At 37.5% G+C, this 5935-nt stretch overlaps 1 pseudogene; it reads right to left on the reverse strand.

Moving 5' to 3' along the window:
- Nucleotides 1-290: 290 nt before the first annotated feature.
- LOC122469439 lies at nt 291-3381 on the reverse strand (annotated as a pseudogene).
- Nucleotides 3382-5935: the final 2554 nt, after the last annotated feature.

The following is a 5935-nucleotide window of genomic DNA, read 5'->3' on the forward strand; positions in this document are numbered from 1 at the left end:
AATTTCACCTTGATGAGTGAGGCTTACCTTGACCACTCCTTTTAATATTTCAAATTGACAACAGCCCATACTGCTACCATTCAAAATTTCAAATCGCCTTACTTTGTTCTGCTTTTGATTTTGTTCCATAGTATTTACAACTTTCGAACATGCCACACAATCATTTATTAAATCTATTATTTATTGGTTGTATCCTTCTGCTGAGATATAAGAGAGAAAAGGTTTGGATTTTTTTTAAGCCTACAGGAAGTCACTTTATTTACAGAAAACAGTAATTTGAGGAGTCTTGTTCACAGAGGGTGACCATCCCCCTTCCTGCTGGTGCTATTGGAGGGCTTGGGAGTGACATCCTCAGTCCTCCTTGATCTTCATCCCTGAACAGGCAAGGTCTCTGAGGGCTGACTATGATCCAGGCCCAGGGGTTTTGATTTTCTTTCCTCCTGTGTACTGGGGTTCTATGTGGAGGGCAGTGATGCCCAGCCTCTTGAACCTCTGTTCCATATCCTGGGTGGCCCACATGACTGCATATGGAGAAGACTCATCTTTGCCAGCCTTCACCTTCATCCTACCAATCACATGGGCAGGTGGCTTCTTTGCCAGAAAGGTGGGTGGTGCCATAGACGAAAATGTTGTTGAAAGTATAAAGATATGGTGGACACTAAACACTTTTTCTTCTTCGGCCACCTGAGGTCTGAGACTGTTCTTTCTCCTTTTCCTTCTCCTTGCATGGTGCTATTTCTGTGCATCTTCTCAGACTCCATCACCAGTAAGAGCGAGAGCAGAGGGTTTTGACTGTATTATTCCCTAACATATCCAAAGCGCACTGGATTGAATTACTAGCTGAACCAAATGAGCTTATCTTCATACACTGAACTTTCAGGGTTATAATCTATGTACATGTATTTTTTAAGACCATTGGGGATGCCTCAAAACATCCTCCAAATAACATGCATATTCAATATGGGTTAAAGGCGCACCACTGTCATTATTTAAGATTCACTCAGTGCTAGATTCCAAATAAAAGATCAACAATTTATATATGCCATTACATTTGCAACAATATATTAAGTATTTAGTATTCAAAACTCTGTGTTCTGAGAAGTACAATAATATAAAAACATCATCCCTAGAAATTTACTAGTCAGAAGGGAAGAAAAACATAAATTTCGTATTTATCTGACCACTGAATTTCTTCTCAGCTATAATCCTCTATTGTAAAACCAAATAAAACAGTATCTTTTTTCAGGAGCTCAGACAAAAACATTTATTCTCCCTATCTTTTCCAAGGCTCTTTAGAATTGTAGTAAATGAAACGTCTGGTTACCTGGTTAACTCTTCCCTGGATGCTAATGGGATTACACAATCATTTAAATTTGGCTTTTTAAGGAGTTCCCTGGAGGCCAGGCCAGCATGCTGAGCTCAACTAATAGACTTTCAGCATCACAATCTAGGTACACATTTTTTTTTTTAATGCCACAGGGACCTTAAAATGGTTTAAAGTAGATGAAATATTGTCATTATGTTCTTATGTGATGTTCTGTAGTGCTGGGATATTTTTAAAATGTTTGAGTGATATTTTAAACAAAGTAATAAAATACACAATCTGTCCCTGGTTGGTACAACTCAAACTATATCTATGGAAACGGGACTCAGTGACCATGAATGTTAATCCATCTGCATTTTCACAAAGAGGTACAAAATGAAAAATCTCAATTCCAACTACATTTTTTTTTTTTTTTTTTTTTTTTGGCAAATGCAATCTCCTGTCTAAGCTAGTGGGTGACTTGATGTATTTGATATGCAGGATTAATATTTTCTCCCTAAGGTGTGATTATTAATGTCCTATCATTTTCAATCTTTTAAAATCTAGGGGGCTGGCCTTGCTCTTAATGAGTAGACAGCTAAGAATGATGTAATTCTGGCCCTTGGTTGAGGATTTATGTAATACACCAATGCTCCCACTTACATTGTGAGGTTTGATTTAAACAGCAAGATACCTGCCCCATTACTGTATCTGCTCCCCACTACCTATCAATTTAAGGGACTGACTTTATTTTGTCTTGCTGTTTCAAAATCAACTATCCATTTCTCACTAAAGTTGCTTTTAGAATGAACATCTCTGACAGCATTTTCTGATACTACTAGCTGACAGCAGATACCCAGGAAAAGGAGAGGTTTAATTAAGAAGAGAATAGAGAGGAGAAGAGAAGTCCTTATATAAAATAGTGTCATGAAAAGATGCTCAACGTTGCTCCTCATCAGGGAAATATAAATCAAAACCACACTCAGATATCACCTCACGCCAGTCAGAGTGGCCAAAATGAACAAATCAGGAGACTATAGATCCTGGCGAGGATGTGGAGAAACGGGAACCCTCTTGCACTGTTGGTGGGAATGCAAATTGGTGCAGCCACTCTGGAAAACAGTGTGGAGGTTCCTCAAAAAATTAAAAATAGATCTACCCTGTGACCCAGCAATAGCATGGCTAGGAATTTACCCAAGGGATACAGGAGTACTGATGCATAGGGGTACTTGTACCCCAATGTTTATAGCAGCACTCTCAACAATAGCCAAATTATGGAAAGAACCTAAATATCCATCAACTGATGAATGGATAAAGAAATTGTGGTTTATATGCACAATGGAGTACTATGTGGCAATGAGAAAGAATGAAATATGGCCCTTTGTAGCAACATGGACGGAACTGGAGAGTGTTACGCTAAGTGAAATAAGCCATACAGAGAAAGACAGATACCATATGTTTTCACTTTTATGTGGATCCTGAGAAACTTAACAGAAACCCATGGGGGAGGGGAAGGGGGAAAAAAAAAAGGAGGTTAGAGTGGGAGAGAGCCAAAGCATAAGAGACTCTTAAAAACTGAGAACAAACTGAGGGTTGATGAGGGGTGGGAGGGAGGGGAGGGTGGGGGATGGGTATTGAGGAGGGCACCTGCTGGTATGAGCACTGGGTGTTGTATGGAAACCAATTTGACAATAAACTTCATATATTGAAAAAAATAAATAAAATAAAATAGTGTAGAGTACTAGTGACCTACATATATGCCCATGGCTATACCCATGCCTATACTCATGCCTATGCCTATGCCTACTACCCATTCCCAAGCCTATGCTTATGCCTATACCCATGTCTATGCCTGTACTCATGCGTATGCCTATGTCCATGTTTGTGCATATGCCTGTGCCCATGCCTATGCTTTTGCTTATGCCTATACCATTGTCTATGCTTGTGCCTATACACATTCCTATGCCCATGCCCATGCCTATGCCTATATTCATGCCTAGACCTATATGCATGCCTATGCCCATGCCAGTGCCCATGCCTTTGGCCATGGCTATATCTATACCTGTACTTATGTCCATGCCCATACCTATACCCAGGCCTATGCATATATACCCATTCCTGTACCTGTCTGCTTCTGTATATTCATCTATATCTATATTTGAATGAAAGCCAATTAAAAAATGTGAACATTTTGGGACACCTGAGTAGCTCAGTCTGTTGAGCGACTGACTCTTGATTTCGGTTCAGGTCATGGTCTCACGGGTCGTGGGTTTGAACCCTGTGTCAGGCTCTGTGCTGACATCTCAGAGCCTGGAGTCTGTTTCAGATTCTGTGTCTCCCTCTCTGCCCCTCCCCTGCTCGCACTCTGTCTCTGTCTCTCAAAAATGAGTAAGTGTTAAAAATTTTTTTAAAAAAATGTGAATGTTTTTGTGGGCCACATTTTTTTCCCATTCGAGATAAAAATAGCTATACTGAGTCCTGTAGGGAAAAATGGATATTTTAAAAATTAGACATCATTTTGTAGAATATAATGGTTTATCTTATCGAATACAAGAATGCCAATGAGAAACTTGATATCGTTTTCTAGCCATCAATATATCAGCATCTTTGGGCACATTTGAGAAGTTGTAAACTCGAGGAGTGGTCTTGTTGTTCAATCTGAAATGAGATTCAGAGTGGGCTAGGCACGTGGGGTCACTGGACACTGTGCATGGAATTGAACTGGGGAGCTGGAGAGCACTGTGGACATTTGCAGAGTGGGGAGAAGGAGGCTCCAGGAGCTGGAGATGGGCCATGGGAGGGTTTCAAAGGCAGTTCCCAGCTATTTCATCATTTTCCAGTGTCCAAGTGTACTGCCTAATCCATCTCCCTTTTGTTTTAATATGTAATTCTGACCTTGAAACTTCTCCATTATAAGCACTTAATATGTGGTTCACAATGTACATACACAGAATGGAAAACTTTCCAAGAAGCAAAATGTATTTACTCACTTAAAAATATAATTGCAAATTTTGCCACTCACCTTTCATCTTAACATATTTAGAAATTCAGGTGACTCACTCTTATTTTGTGCCTAAAACAGCTACAAAATGGAACGAACATCTTACCTTATGAGAGTTCGGTGCCACACCTTGAGAAAAGTTAGAAGTAGGTCAAAAGGTTATTTGGGGGTGGTTTGTTGTTGTATATGTGAATTATTGTTTTTAACATAATGGGTGTCTGTAATTTTGGCTAATTTGTAATGATAGCTATTTCTATTGACAGGTAGTTTAAAACCATTTGTGAATAATCAATCATCCTGCAAAAGAAGAAAAACTATCATGGTTTAACAAATAGTCCATATTTATTATTTTTAGTTTTATATATTTTTAATTTTTATTAATAAATATTCCACAATCAATATTTGAGCAATCACAGTATTCAGGTTACCAGCAAAAAATGTAGGATACATTACTGATTTACTTTGGGATCATAGTATTTTGTAGAATGCAAATAATTATAGGTAAAAAATGTGGTACATAAAATACTTATGTTTTTTAATGGTCCTCATGCCAATCTCTATCTCTATCTCTACCTCTATATATCTATATTAGTATATATTTGCATCTCTGTCTACATTGATATATGCTGATATCTATATCTGTATTGATGTAGATGATAATACAGATGCAGATAGGTACAGATATAAGTATTAGGTCAAAGGTATGAGTATTGTTATCGATCATTGTCATAGTCCATTAGGGATGCTATAAGAAAGTACCATAGACTGGGTGGCTTATACACAACAGGAATCTTCTGGAAGGTTATTTAATATATGGATATACCATATATTATATATATATATATTTATATAAATGTATATATAATATATATACATATATATAATATATTATATATATATAAATGTAAATAAATGTATTGAGATTTAATTTATGGCCTAATATATGGTATATATTAACTATATATATATATATATATATATATATATATATATATTAACCTTCTGGAGGCTGTAAGTCCAAGATTAGAATATTACATGATTAGGTTCTGGTGAGATCCCATTTTTGACTTGCAGACTGCCAATATCTCATTGTTCAGAAGAGGGAGAGAGTGGTTTGGAGCCCCTTTATGAGGGCACTAATCACATTCATGAGGGCTGCATCTTCATGAAATAATTACCTACCAAAGGCCCTACCTCTTAAAACCATCACACAGGGGGCTAGGAATTTCAACATATGAATTTTGAGGAGACACAAACATTCATTTCATGGCCTTCACCATTATCCTAGACCATTCTACATGTAGACTGAAGTAACTGAGACCATTTTCCTCTTGGTATGGGTCTAGTGTAATAAGTGTTGAAAATATTTATCAGTCACCTTTGTCTCCTCTAACCTGCACAAGTATAGTTCTGAGGTCTTATGATTTGAAGTCTGAATCTTCCAAAATTTGCAGCTCATTTTTACCAAAGCTGGCAATATTCATTCACTCATTCCCCAAACACATAATGAGCTCTCACTCTTTATCAGACATTGTACCAAATGCTGGGAATACAGAAAATGGGACTTGGTTCATACCTTTATTTATTGTCTGGTAAGGGAAATGCAAATTCACTTGTCAACATAAAATTAA

This window comes from Prionailurus bengalensis, chromosome B1 (assembly GCF_016509475.1).
Source record: "Prionailurus bengalensis isolate Pbe53 chromosome B1, Fcat_Pben_1.1_paternal_pri, whole genome shotgun sequence".
Classification (NCBI taxonomy): domain Eukaryota; kingdom Metazoa; phylum Chordata; class Mammalia; order Carnivora; family Felidae; genus Prionailurus; species Prionailurus bengalensis.